This window comes from Trachinotus anak, unplaced genomic scaffold (assembly GCF_046630095.1).
Source record: "Trachinotus anak isolate AG129_WGS33_773 ecotype Australia unplaced genomic scaffold, CSIRO_AGI_Tana_v1 ptg000014l, whole genome shotgun sequence".
Classification (NCBI taxonomy): Eukaryota; Metazoa; Chordata; class Actinopteri; order Carangiformes; family Carangidae; genus Trachinotus; species Trachinotus anak.
Window position 1 is genome coordinate 11,356,025 of NW_027273865.1, and position 15,610 is coordinate 11,371,634.

General features: G+C 39.1%; 1 protein-coding gene across 5 annotated transcripts in view; it reads left to right on the forward strand.

The window, feature by feature from the left end:
* lrfn1 (leucine rich repeat and fibronectin type III domain containing 1) overlaps positions 1–15,610 on the forward strand; it is a 160,336-nt gene that overhangs the window by 94,308 nt on the left and 50,418 nt on the right. For all 5 annotated transcript variants that reach the window (XM_071495984.1, XM_071495983.1, XM_071495982.1 and 2 more), the window contains one exon: positions 14,954–15,005. The gene's annotated coding sequence lies outside the window, so the exon portion shown is untranslated. The remainder of the gene's footprint in view (positions 1–14,953; positions 15,006–15,610) is intronic.

Consider the following 15,610-nt stretch of genomic DNA (forward strand, 5'->3'; position numbering starts at 1 on the left):
TGGCCTGGTGAAGAAGCCCCCAGTAACATAAAATGTAACTGACAAACCATGTTAATTAATATGTCTTTCAGAATATGTAGAGGGCGCTGTCATAAATAATGGATGCTGTCAAGTGCAGCTCAAATTGCCTCAGTGCCTCAACGACTTAAGGTGTATAAAGCAAATCATGCTTTGTCCATATTATTGCTCATTTTGGCAATAAAGATGAAATAGGTTTACTCCACGCCTACACTTAAGATACAATACGTTCTGAGTTGTTATTGTTGTACCCACCAATAACTTTTGAAACACTGCTATTAAACAAGCTTATTATCAAGCTCTTTTCCACTTCATAATAAAATCAACGTGGAACAATTGACCTTGGCAGAACAAAAACCCTTTCACTCCTCTCTGCCTCATTCTCATGGTGCAACAAGACATTAGAAAGCCGTTTCATTGCTCTGTCTCTCATTGCTCCCACAGCCATTAACAATCAACAATTCATTTTTTTTCCTTAACACCCTCATCTCTTGTTCTCTGTGGTCAAAGGCAGCATAATACAAGGCTCTCTAGTTTGGATTTATGTAACTAAAATGTGCAGAAAAGCATATGGTTGTTGATTGTGATGACTTGTGGGGATGCAATGAACTGTTACTAACCACATTTGACCTCATTTATATGTGTGTCCTGGAAGGTTTTCCATGAGGCTTAAAGATGTTTGTTTTTTTTTTTCTTAGAAGGAGATATGACTTGTTATGTATTTTCATTGTGACTAAAATGGATTCATACCCTGTGCTCCATATGCATAAGGATTAAAACAATCTGCATCATTGCTTGAATTTTTTTAATATCTACATTACAAAACAAATAATGTTTGACTGGACTCGATTTCACTGATAAAATACAACCACACAGTATTTGTCATTAAATTATATTTACCCTTATACTAGCAGCACATTTGCATAAAAATGAAGAAACTGTGCAAAAACCAGGGCTGTATATGTCAACACTGCAGCTAAATTGAGACATAATCCTTTGCAAGGTTACATTAGTCTTATCATACTGTGCAACACGGTAGAAAACCAAGGAAAATTGCACAACAGCTTTACAAAGGGCAGAGTATATGTACAGTAGCGTATTTGGTAATGCTGCATATGCAGCCATTTCACAAGGATACGGGAACTTAACGGCTCTGAAAAGGGTTCTAGTACTTTATGAAAAGGTACTGTTAAGATCCCTTTGTTATTTGAAATGCAGGCAGGTGTGTCATTTGGTTAAGCATAAAGAACAATCATTACTCACCATTAGTCCTTTAAAACAGAACTGTACGGAATATATTATGTAGACGTAAGGCTCATAGGTATGGTATTAACATGTGCATTTGTGTGTTCACATTTAAAGGGGTCAGTTTGATAGTTGCTAACATCAAACCAATGTCCTTTTAATTCTTAAGAACTGATTTATTTTTAGCTTCCTCTTAACATAAAGATCTGAATGATTGTGGACCAGTGTCTGTTGCAGACTCCCTGTAGTTTTATGTGTCTTCACTTAAAATGAAAGTCTTGTTAGATATTTCGAACCACAGCCCTAGGAAACAGCAGTGGTTTCCAACTACTTTTATCCTTTATTTATCATTTCTGGGCTGCCAGGTAATGAAAAATTGTACTTGCTGTTGAGTCATTAATTGTCAAGTCATTAATTACTGTTCATGAATTTCTCACTTGCGAAACCATCAAGTTTGCTGTTGTAAAGCAGCCTTAAATAAAGAATAATAAACCATCTGTGCTGGCATTTATATTTATAAGTAATTAATAAAAGGTATATGGCGTCTCACCTTTTAACATGCCATCAGCAAAAGTTAGTAAATCATTTGGAATTTGAAACCATTGCTAAAGGGTTGTACAATAATTTATAAAGCCTGCTGTTGTAAATGGTTGTAAATAGTTAATAAATGGACTGGCACTGACTCCCTGCAGCCATAAGGACAAAACAAGTGTCCTGAGCCAAAGAGATTTTGGGGACTCAAAATGTTGTTTTCAGTAACTGATCTATAAAACATCAGGAAATAATTTCTTAACCTTTGATAAACCCATAAGTTACCACTTCCATAAAAAAAGGAAAAATATATAAGGTTTCTTATTAGAAAATTATACCAATATACAGTACATTTTCTGGACTTAATACCACTGAAAGTAATTTATCTGTCTCCACCTACACTCGAGGGTATAACATTTTGATTGACATTTCTTTGGAATTTCTTAGCAAACAATCTGTTTGACTGCTGTCTTATTTCATCATGGCCTCTCAGCCTTTCCCTGCCTCTCCTGAGAATCTGCTGGATAGTGTTGAGAGCATTTGGCCCGTAATGTCCTTTACTCATGCAGACACATGGCCATATTTCTTTTCCTTTTCTTCAGCCGTCTTTCATTTTTATCCAGCACAGATGTCCTCAACTGGACCCAGATTTACATTTTATGGAGGACTTAAAATAAACAAGGAGGACATATGTTTTTTTTCCTTTCACAATATCATAATGTAACATGGAAGGATTTGAAAGAATTTAAAATCTGTATTGACCCCTTAGAAAATTCACAAAGAAGAGTCACCATAATTATGTGCAAGAGGTGTTTATACATATCCTGTTGTACCTAGAAACAGGAGAAACAGGATTACTGTTAAAAAAAAAAACAAAAAACGCTTATTGTCTTCTCACAAAACCCTGCAGTAAACAGTGAGTTTTTGTGGCCTTTCTTTCAATGCATTTTCCAATTTATCTTAATGGAAATCTGCAGCTTTTTTGCACCAAAGACCAAGAGAGGCCTGAGTTGCATCTGTATTGAACAGCAAAGAAATTAGATTGTATAACACACCCATACTGTGGAGTGGAAATAATTTAAGATGATTTAATTTGATAACGGCAACAAACAAGTCCTACATGTGCCTTGTATGCCCATCATATTCACCGACATACTCGTTATCAGTGATACCTTTCTATCCCACTCATCTCATCATCACTTTGAACCAGATTTGTGCTCACGGTACATCTCCTCTGACATGTGGAAAAGGTCCACGGTGAGGCACAAAATTGATTGGGCGTCCATGGTGGCTAATTTTGATTCAAGGAATTGAGAGAGCTGTGTTAAGGATGTTAGGCATTAAAGAGTTGTCTTTTTCATGGGATTATCTGCGAAGGAGGAAGTCAGTATTCAGACAGGGCTGACTGGCACGGCGAGATCAGCCCCCATCCAAGTAGAACACTTCTTCAGGCATGCAGAACATGCAGACTTAAGTTACATAATCCCTTTCAATATCAGTGAGGGTGTCAGTATGCTGACATGAATGGATAGGATACGACGGTTTTTGCAGGCTTACTGTTGTTTCCCATCACAGAGTTTGCAGTGGTAGCTGGCAGGTTGCTATTATTAGCCACTGCAGTGATATAAATGTTACTGTAGATCCACTGACACCATGATGACAAAACATTTTTAAACCACTGGCGAGATGCTGCTGGTGTAGTACAATATCATCAAGAGTATTCCAGGCTGCGTTTTGTTCTTTGCACCCCAACACTGGTATTTATGGGGCCTGCAGATATAGAAGTAAATAACTGGACGCACAAAGCTAACACTCAAGCACATCTCAGGGGCTAAACAAACAACGGTGCTTTCTGCACATTTGGTGCCCGAGTTCAAATGAGACTCTAGCTGTGGATCATAACTAGGCTTTTGTGGTGTTTTGTGGAAGCACTGCTCTGTCAGCGTGACTAAGCAAGGCTGTCCAAGTCCAGCTTACCATGACTGTTTGAGAGTGCTATGAAAACAATCACTTTTCAAAACAAGTGGGTTCAGGCAAATTGTTGACGTTACACATTCAGATGTTGCTAAATGTTGAAAATTGCATTGTTTTTGCTTCTGTACCATACTGCCAAGCTTTTTTACACCCTGTCCTTGACATATTGAAAATGGCATTCAGTGTTGAACACAACATATTTCAGGATGCTCTTCTTGTATCCTATCAATATTCTGCTGCTACATCCCTGTTTCTTCATGGAACTCATTAAAGTTTCATTGTATGCCATCTCATCTGACCTTACATGAAAATCCTGACTAGTATATGGAGACCATGTATATATGTAGATATACATTTATCCATTCCTTTTGTATACTCACTTACTCCTGAAGCTCAATCTATGCCCATATTCATGGGGCAAAAGTCAGGAAAACATCCTCATTGTGCTTAATTCAAAACTCGTGAATTTCAGTTTAAATTAGTTTGAAATGAAGTAGTAAACAGAAAACTAATTGGAATTATAGTCTGAATTTGAATTAAATGAACTACTGTAGATTTGAATACAATTAATTAGAATTTTATGAGATAACATTAAAATATGTTTAGCTTTTCTGTGGGTGGACTATAATATGCTCTATAATTGTGTATGGTGCACATACACACTAATAGGAAAGAAAGTTAAAAACAAGCTGTATTTCAGCAAAACTGCATCGAACGTTTATGTCTTTAATATGAAGCTTTATTCTCCCCGTTTGATAGTTATTTGCCATTTGGACATGGTTTGTTTTGTTTCAGATAGTTTGAAAATTGAAGCACTATATGATCTTTAAAATCATTAGATAGGTGGTAATAAGCTGTGGGCCTGTAAATGACACATTTGGGTTTAATGTGATCCTCAAAACGCCTTTAACTTTGCCTCTCCAGTAGACTTGAAAGGAAATCTTTTCACTTTCCATTTCCAGCCATGGCAGTGCTGTAAGCTATTTATCATTAGACTTCCCAACGTGTGTTGAGACTGTTTTTTTTATTGAATGGGTAAAATCTAAAATTAAATGGCTAGCTTGATCAATGAAATGACAGCCTGTTATTAGTGAGGTATAAAACTTAAGCTTTTTTTTTATTTTATTTTTTTATTGTGTCTCCCTGGCAGCAACAAGGCAAAACAGCTGCTTGGGGAAGCCACAGCCTTGACTTTTCTTTTTTCTTTGGTATATATTGAAAACTTTTCTGCAACAACAGATACTGTATACTGCTGTATTTCTATGCAGGTAGGCAGTACAATGCTAGTTCAAGTTTTACTGCTTCAATCCTGTTTGATTGTTCCAAGATAGGTGAAGGGTTGATGGCTTCCCCAAACAGCTGTTTTGACTTGTTGGTGCCAAGAAGAGTTGATGAAAAAAAAAAATCTTGTTGTGTTTATGCAGATCATGGGTTGGAGCAGTCTTGTTATTCATTTTGGCATAAGATTGTGGATGCATTTCCTCAGTCCACTTCTGAATTTAAAAGCAAGTGCCAGTCAAATATTTCATCTATAAAATCTTCCAAAGTGTATGAAATTATAATGGGTGGACACCCGTAATGTCCAGCACAGCTACATGTAGGATGTATGAGAGTCTTCTCTGTCAGTGGATGAAATACATGTTGCCCTCATACAGCAGTGGATATGATGCATGTGGTCAGGCTGTAGTCGCTAATTTGAAGGATGTGCTGCAATTTTTCAAAGGGAAAATTTCCACAATTATTCAAAAAAATATTGGTCCCTTAAAGAACGAGTTTAATCATCTGACACGGCAACAGACTCCACCAAAAACTACACAAAGCTCTGTGCTTTTCTGAACACCTGGTTGGTAAATTAGCACTAATACTTCATGTATATGTATAGAGCCATGAGCTTCATCAAAACCCTCAGAACATTTTTAAATGGTGAAAATCTGCACACGTAAACACACCCCTGTACTGTGTGAGAAACTGAGTGAAATATTGAATCATGCAACAGATAAAAATAATGAACACTTGGTCCACAGCTTTCATTGTTTAGTAAATTACTACATGCACACACAGTACACATGGAAAGAATGGTGTATTTTAATGCCTCTTAAAACACAAATTAAATTTAACCAGGGACATGATGTATCCTTGGAAGAATATTTGGAGTGGTGTATAATCGTATTTGGGGTGCAGTATATTTGTGCTTTGGACCTTGGCACCTCTTAGCACCAGTTTACTCAAGGGAGAAGCCAGACTGGATTCTCCTTGCAGTCAGCGACAGTCTGCTGCTTTTAAAGGGGATGAACACATGCTGACATTATCTGCCATGACAGAAGCTTATCCTAATCCAACCAGCTGATTATATTGTTTATTTCTCCTTCCATTTTTGTGAAACTGAGTGCAAACATGAGCATAACATGTAAACGAGGGATGGGATCATACACTGTTGGCAACCATGCTCAATCTAATCCAGGTGCACCACAGGAAAAGAGGCCAAAATTGCGTAGAATTTGTTTGACATGCCCATGTGTGCAATAATGATTGATTTTGCACCCAGTTTTACAATAATTAAACACCCACAGTTTCAGTTTCAGTGCAATGAGGAAAAAAAGGAAGTATCAATTCTACTGATAAAAGCATAAGGCCTTGTTTTTAGCACCAATACTAAAAAAAAACAAAAAAAAAAACCCAATCACGTTCAAGTTCAGATCTTGCTCTGGGCACTAATCTCAACAACACTAATCTCAATGTATGTACTATTTACAATTTGCTATTTGTGTTTCTGCTGCTGCCGTGTGCGCATAGTTATGAATGTACCACCTGGTTAATTCAGAATGAACATTTCTGTTATTTCAAAAGAAAAGCCTGCGTTGTAACATGCATGTGAATTTTAGTAATTAGCAGAGAACAGCAAAAAGACATGAGCAAATCATTTGGTGGTAAATGTATTCAGCAGTAGTTTATTAATCAAGCATTCACCTCGTAAATCATGACAACTTCCCCCGCATGAGGCTACATTGGTTGCTTTTAATTTAAAAAAAGTGTCAGTGATTTTTGCCCTGATATTAAGACAAAATTTCATTTTAAATTTCATTGCCTACCTCTGGTAGACATAGAATAAAGATATTGAGTAAGTTGTGCAGCTATCCCCAGTGAGACATTGGAAATGCTGCTGACATGGGGTATATGCTCTCTGAGACCTTATCTGTCCTGTTCAGTACAATCAATACAACCATTAAAGACTTTCCAGTCAAAGTACCCATTACCCAGTCAGTTGCCTGTTTATGGCTGCATTAATACGTAAAAACTCTGTTGTTGTTTTCAGCGTGGACCGAAATAACAAGTCAGAAGTGGGATGTTGCGAGCGTGGTACTTTGCTCTGTGAAATTAGGAAGGCAGTAGTTGCTGTGTTAAAACAAACTCGTCCCACTTGCACACTGTCTCTCATACTTACTGATTATTTATGGAGCACTAGTAAATGTGCTGAGCATGGCTAAGTGTATAAATAGCAGTACGGACATCATCAGAGGCTTCAGCTCACGAGGGGGCAGGGGAAGGGAAAGAGCTTACAACCAGAGCATCAGATCATGAGCCACAGAGACGAGCCTCCCTGACTCATCAAGAACGGAGGGAAACTCTGATCCCCTGCATGCTCGTAGTCTGTGTGTTGAAGGCTCATGGGTAACCCTGCTGACCTCTGTGGCCACTGGTGCACTACGTTGTGTTGTGCTTATTGCATAATTATTCATATGAGATGGAAGTGCATTACTCTATTACCATGTTCGCCTTGGTTCACTGACTTACATTTATGGAGTAACAGACATGCAATTGGAACTCGTTTTTTTTTTTTTTTGTTTGTTTTTGTTTCATTAAAAATAGCTGCATAACCACAGCAATTATTAGAGCGTATATTATGTGATGTGATTCTCTCAGGCAACTTGTATTATAGCTCAGTGTCACCACGGTCAGTGTTTGCACCATGCTGAGATTTTCTTCCTAACAAAGGAGTCACAACATCATAGTCATGGTAAATATCGTAGTAAAATATCAGCACAATTTTTTCCTCATCATTTTACACCTCCACCACCGCCATTATCTCTGAGTGCTCATGTGTTCCAGCTCTCCGCAGTGCAGCCCACAGTACAGGCTTCTACTTTGCCTTGGGTTGTTGCCTTTGTCTGGAGCTCTCTCATCTCTGGAGGTCATATTGGCCGCCCTGGAGGTACTGGTAACGGTCAGTGTGCCAACTGTGTGGGCATGCTAAGAGAACCATATGCTGTCTGTTAAATCACACTCAGCGGAGGCAGCAGAGTAACACGGCTGTTTGGTATCTGATGAAAATCACAACATGCTTAACATGCGCAACAGAGGCAAACACTGCAGTCAAGCCATCAGTTAAGCATGCAGCGTATCAGAGCAGCTATTTCTCACATCCTTTCCTTTCTCACCATGTCAGTTCTTGTTTTGTATTCCACACTGATCATTCCAAGAGAGGGGGCTTAAACAGGCAGAAAAGCAGGCCTCACTCAGACTCCATAGGCTAACCTCTTGCCATTATTCGCTATTCATCAACTGGTTAAGTTCACCATGGCCCAACATCAAATATGTGTTTTTTATTTGTTTTTTATTGGGGGGGGGGTTATATTAGCAGTGTGATCTTGGCCTCAAAATATTTATTTTAGCCTTGTGGCAAGCCAGGCAGAGTAATAGAGGAGTGGATGTGCTGTGTGCCTAGCATTTTCACACATGGTTTAGACACTGCTATAGAGACGCCCTGTAGCTGGTTCTTTTTCACTCTTCATTAAAGATTCTGGAGGGTGTCGACTGAGAGGCGATAATGTTTCTATGGGCATCGCTGGCCTCTGGTCACACACCAACAGGTACTGCAAAATACAGGCAATTTGCAGCATGAAACTGTTTCAGTGTATGTTGAATGTTCCACTTAAACAACACTGCAAAATCTGTGAAAAAATGTCAAACGAAACAACCATTTTGTCGCTATGTGGAGACATAATCCAAGCTTACAGTTATCCAAATGCCTGCCTCACCCTGTGTACAGAAGCTCTGAGATCCTGAAACACCGAACAAATAGCTGTTTGTCCTTGAGGACAGCCATGAATGAGAAGCCTGGGCTGCTACACTGGGTTTAGAAAAGCAGGAAGAAGCAAACCATCACCCTGACAGCTGCAGTTTTACCATCTAGTACTTCATCAATCATGTATCAATCTTAAGTCTTTCATGTATCATAATTATATACAATATTACATATGTATAGAGGTGAAACTATTTTTTCAGGCATTGATTTATATCTTCTGTTTCTCTTTTTAATTCACAGTTTTACATTTATACAGGAAATACATACAGAAAAAACAAAACAAAACTACAACTACACTACAACAAACAAAGACAGCAATACACTGATAAACAGCACAACAACATATATTATATATGGTAAGGGGGCATCAGTACAGAATAGTATAGTATACAGGAAAATACATAATTTAGTTAATTACCTGTAATTATGATCATAAGGTCTACTTGACCTGCGTGGGAGAACTAGGTTTCAAAATCCTCTCATACAGGACTCCACAATGAGTCCAGAGTAATTTCATTGGAAAACACAATGTTGAAACACATTTTCATACTTCATTCCAAAATCATAGATAGAATCGCTGATCATATCAGCTGTTCGTTCCATACCAAGAAGATTTAATAATGTAAGCAGCCAGATTTCTATTGATACACAGTTATATGAATCTTCTAGTTAAAAGAAAATATTCTCATAGCAGCCAAAAAACAAAACACCAGGACAAGGAATGTGATTCATAATTGCTGAAGGATTTGACTGTGTAGAAGTGCCACAGCATATGAATCAGTCCACAACCATGCCAGCACAGATCAGAGGAGCTTGGGTCCATTTTTTTTAATTCTAGAGGGAGGGTGGGATATATGCTCTGTGTAAGATTTTCAGTCATGTAACTGTGGATGTTACTGAGGAGTCCTTCAATATTCTTTTCCACTCTGAAGAGATGATTGAAACCCATAAGTCTTGTTCCCATTGGGACTGATTGTGAATGTTCTGGTTATAGGAGGAGAGAATCAACAACCAGTGCAGACCTGACACTTTACCTCTGTCTGACATGAAATAGTAGAATTGTTTATTTGGAGAAAACTGATCTTAATTGAATAACAGACAGGCACATTAATTGATAATGAAATTAATCATATTCATGTATATATTTTTAACCACACCAGTTACGCTTAAAAAGCCGCAAGTCATCTCTTCTAATTCGGTTGCATTAACAGAAATGAAGATATTCCTGGAGGCAGTATCTGAGCCTAATGACATCTGATCTTTGAAGGATGTTTTGAAGCATAACAGCTTTTGTTTTTGAGTGTGCAGCCTTTCCCCTCTCCTCTGCAAATCACACATCCCACTGCCAGTGTTTTTTAACTAGAAAAATAACAACTAACTAAAATGTAGAGCAGAAAAGCCTCTCACAAACCTAATCACTGTGTGACTCAGTTGAAGTCTGTGTGCATGTAGTGTATGTATGTGATGTGTCTGCGTGGGAGTTTGATGAGTAGATGGAGGGGCAGTTAGCATGCAGTCACAACATGTAAAATTACAGCTAGAGCGGCATGAAAAGCTTGAGTGATGTTTGTAGTGTGAGTGTGTGCGCAGTGTATATTAATCAATTCCTTTGTGTTGAATGCCTCAGGGCACATGAACATAGGTTGGCCATATCAGAGAAGTGAAGCATGCGTGAAATTGTACTTCTCACATCACTGTCTTAGGTCAGCCGGAAAGCTGGCTACTGGATGTTAGGTAATGGCGTTTTGAAAATAAAGGATTTAGGTTGTATTAAAAAGCTGACAAAATATCCACACTGAATGATATGTCACTGGTTCCTTAGTAACACTAGGAAGATTTTAGATTTAGCTACATGTTTGGAACACATGAAGGGGGGCATGTCTCTTTTGGCTGTAATGGACAGCTACTGAACTACCTTTGAAGGTTGCTCCCAATGTCAGGGTCTTTTGTAGAGGCCTTCTTGTTTACACATTGGTGGAAGTCAGAGTCCGGTTGGGTAAATATGTCTTGCTTGGACAAACACCCTGTGCTGCTGTGGCAGGGGCTGATAAAAAGGACTGTTGAGATCCTAATCAAGATTGCTGCTTTGGCAATTAAATTTGACAGATGAATCAGAGCTACCCCTCTGTTGTCATTATTATCAAAAAAGAAAAACAGTGGAAAACTTCTTCATCTGCAAAAGTTTCAAATAACTGTGGTAGCTCCATGTACGTCTTTGGTTATGCACTGGGGAAAAAGAGAAGAAATTGTGGCTGCCTAAACTGTTTTAGCCTATATACAGTGCAGCAGTTTAAATTAGTTCCAAGAAGCTTGTTTGTGTCCTCTGAAAGCTATTTAAATCTAACTTGTTATATTTGTTTCCCCAAAGTCCTGCAGAGTATAGTTTTGTGCATGTGAGATTGAAGCTCAAGTGTGCACGACACCACTGCACCAGAAATGCTTAAGAACTGGTCTTTTCTGCAACTGCACTGATCCTCATATTCATGTCCAGCATTTATATGCTCTCAGCAGGTAAAATCACCAGAGAAGATTAGGGATGCCTATAAATGTAGTTTTAAGTGCAGCGTGATTTTCTGAAATCAGTCACTGGAATAAAAGCAGTTGATTTTTCTGCTCGCCAGAAAGTGTTTCAAAGGCTCGCCACAGCAGTACTTTGCTTTAAAGAGTTTGGAGGGCAGTGTGTATTTTTATGCCTTTCCAAAACCAAATGCACAAGAATGAAAGTATAATGAATGGATTACAGTGTGTTTATCTGCTCTAACAGAAGCTGCAATCAATAGCTTGTCTGACGAACTAGCTTACTACCTACAGTAGCAACCAAGCCAGGAAGCACATCATTACCTAACTAGCTTACATAAGTTTGTGGGGTTACATGTTAATGTTAAAAAAAGCATCAATTGTGACCTGCACTGTAGCAGTATTTCCCCACTGCATACAATCTGGTCCTGGATGTTGTCAAATTTTATGCTAGTTATACTCTCTGCTCTGTCCAGCCAGTGTTACAGAGGATAGTGTTAGGTTTCCAAATGACACTTGTTCTTATCCTAACAGCCTTTTCTCTTGTATATTAAACGTGAAATACACTTTTTGAAATTTAGATAAGCATGCAATCTAAGCACTTACTTACACCTTACTTTCTTAATACACTAGGACTACCTAGCTTTATACAGCAATTAAAGAAGAGTAATGTTTCTTTAGTTTTATATCCATGTTTTTTATGGTCCATGGTCCCTCAGCTGTTGAGGATGCTGACTTTTTACCTGGGATGTGTAGCTTTAGTCCCAGTCTTTCGGCATAAGCCATTGGGTCTATATTTAAGACAACTTTTATGAGATTCTTAGTTTAAAACAAGTCAGCTGGAAACACTAAAAATTCAGTAAGAATAGTAAGAGTGCTTAATTGGTTAGCTACAGCTGATAAAACCAGTTAACAACACTTGTAATTTCACCAAGCAAAACTGACAGTCGCTGGTAGGAGAGAGTCCTACTTTTGTTCAGCTCTGTTTGAAATCAAGGACTTTTTGCTTGAAAAGATGGTGAAAATTTCAAGGGGTAAATCCACATCCCCACAACCTCAATGTAAACTGCACATTTACCATGCCAGAGTGAAAAGCTAAAAGTAGGCATGCAGACTAAAGGTTTTTTTTATGCCCCCAGTTGCAAGATCACTCATTAAAAACATTTTCCTGAATAATAAAGAGGGAATAATGTAGAGTCTGAATACTCAAAACAGTTTTTTGATTGGCATACATGGGACTAGAGACAGCTCAAGCATTATCGTAGAGATGTATGACCGTGGGAAGTGTAATTTTAATTTTACTGGGTCTTTAAATAAACTGGATACAAATACAACGGTGTATCTTTTCTTGCCATGATGTGGAGTAGTGACAACAAATTACACTGTAGGTGTGTCATCCACCTGTAAAACCTGTTTAACACATTAGCCTTTTAGTTTTAAGGCGATAAACATTAATGCAGCAGCAACGTGGGTTGGTTCAAGAGTGGCAAAATCAATGCAGACTCTCTAATGAACTAAAAAGGTGGGTCTGATTAAAAGTAATGGGCTGTTGTGGGCTGTCTGTGTATCACCAATATAATCTTCAACTCTATGTGTGGATTTCGTGGGCTATTTTTATTTTTTTTCATGTGGACCAACACCCACAATCAGCTGATCAGGCTTGGTAATATCGTCTACCGAAAACCGGCTGGCATCCCAGCAGAGCTGAGGAGGCACAGGAGAGGGGTTAGAGCTGGTGCTAAGGTTAGGGATATAGCGAAGTGAGGGTGAGGACATCTAAACCCTTCCTGCCATCTGTCATCATGGGGAATGTGAGATCATTGGCGAATACGATGAATGAACTTTCTACCCACGCTGCAGCACAACGGAAATGTCGTGAGTGCAGTATCGTGAGTGCATGTCATGCTCGAGGGGTTCCAGCTGGTTTGAGTGGACAGAGGGAAACAGAGCAGTAACAGCAAAGGAGGAGGGCTTGCCGTTTTCATCAGCTTGAAATAGTGTTGCTCCAAACATTTATTTTGAATTATATGGTGTGTAGTCCTCATATTGAACTGTTAGCAGTGGGAATGCAGCCAAACAATTTGCTACAGGAATTCTCACATGCTATTGCTGCGGTGGCTAGTTCCTCCTTCCGTGAATGCAGCCATGTCCCTTGACGTCATCCACTCAACTGTCGCGAGACTTAAGACTTCCAACTATGTCCCCCTCTACACTGACCAACTTCTCCCAGTAAGTCAAATGCACAAAAGGGGACAAGGGATTTACTGACAAGGGATGCCCGTACCAGGACTGTTAGGGTACGGTCAGGGGAAGCCACGGTAGACCTACAGGACTGCTTTGACCTCACAGACTGGAATGTATTCTGCACTGCACATGATGAGGACATCAGTGACTATAACATTGGCGCCTAAGAGGGGATGCACGAGTGCTCTCAGTGGCCTCTCAGATAATGAAAACCTGAAGTTCCTGGGCGTGCACCTGAACAACAAAACTGGGCAGGTCAGAAAATTGTGATGTCCTCTATGGGAAGGGGCAGAGCGGACTGTAGTTCCTGTAAAGGCTCAGGTCAACAGGTTGCTTCACATGTCCTATGTGGTGACCAGTGCACTCTTCTGTGCTGTTGTGTGTTGGGGAGCCAGTATTATGGCTGGTGATTAAAACAGACTCATTAAACTGGTCCGTAAGGCAGGCTTTGTTGTAGGAGTGCACCTTGACAGCCTGGAGGAGGAGAGCAGATGAGCAGCTTAAGAAGCACCTTCAGTTAATGTGTTATGCTTCCAATATGTTTGAAGTCTCAGCCAACTCTGTTGTTTCTGAGGCCTGCTGCAAGACGGTCACCCCTTATAGACTGTTCTTTACTATACCGCCTATAACCATGTACACTGTTTGCACAGTTTTATAAATTTCATATTAAATGAAGCATTACCATTGCACATATATCTTACATGTCTTTATTAGTATGTTTTAATATTATCCTATCTATCTATCTATCTATCTATCTATCTATCTATCTATCTATCTATCTATCCAGGCTTTATTAAGCTTTGTGTTAAAGTTTTTTAATGGAGACAAATTAATAATGCAGTAATGTACAGTAAAATGCCGTATTGTACAAGGACAGTACATGTTATATATTCAATAGTCAGTTTTCATTGAATTCTTTCATTGCATTTAATAGATGTAATGGAAAAAATTTACATATGTGAAAGAAAAAAACTAACTGCAAGGTAAGGCAAGTGTTCCAGTGTACAATCCAAGGTTAATCATAATACAGGCTAAAGACAAATATTAGTTCTGCATATAAAGCTGGAAATCGTCTTTAAAGAAGGAGGCAGGTAAAATGATATTTCTGCTTGAATTTCTCCTTTTTTAAATTTGATCTGGCAGAGAGGCCTCGGGCAGAAAGTGATTGTTCCACCACTATAGAAATATCAAATCATTTGTATTGAGTCTGGGATGGAATCAAAGATTGAACTATAAATTGAACCTTTTTATGATTCTGACACTATTACAACTGGTGCCGTATGGCCCCCAATGTTATTTGTGCTTGCACATTAAGGTGTGACCGTTTATTTCTCTCTGCAGACTGCTTTGAAGTGAACCCCGTGAGGAGCATCCAAAACGACACAATATTCTGGTGAGTACCCAAATTGAAATTAAAACCCTTTTCACATTTACATAATATACTACCACACATTACCCATCCAAACTGTGAGCATGAACAGAAAGTGATGGGGCAGAGGGGTAGAGAGGAAAGGCTTTGATAACAATGTTCTGAAAAAGAAGATGTTTCCCTCCTCTGACTCAATCGATCCTTCAGTTTTTATTCCATGGGGTCAGTGTGTTTGGCTCACCATGCATGCATATTCTCACTACATTAAACACAAGGGCAAATCCTACAGTTTTACCCCATTTCTGTCCTTTCCCTCCTACGTATATTAACTCAAATCCAGACACAGAGGAAAGTAAGAACACAGCATCTCGTTCTTTTCCTCCTATCTCTGTCACATGCAGATTTAACCACATGTTCACATACAGAGAGAGAGAGAGAGAGAGAGAGAGAGAGAGAGAGAGAGAGAGAGAGAGAGAGGGAGAGAGGGAGAGCGAGCGAGCGAGCCTCCTCAGAATGACACTGTTAGCTGTCCTCTCACATAGGCAGGGTTGGGCTGGCGCCACGGCTGTTTGCCTCATAGCCTGCGCAATGGGAGTCGGCTCCATTATCAGAGCTGCTGCTTCGCCACC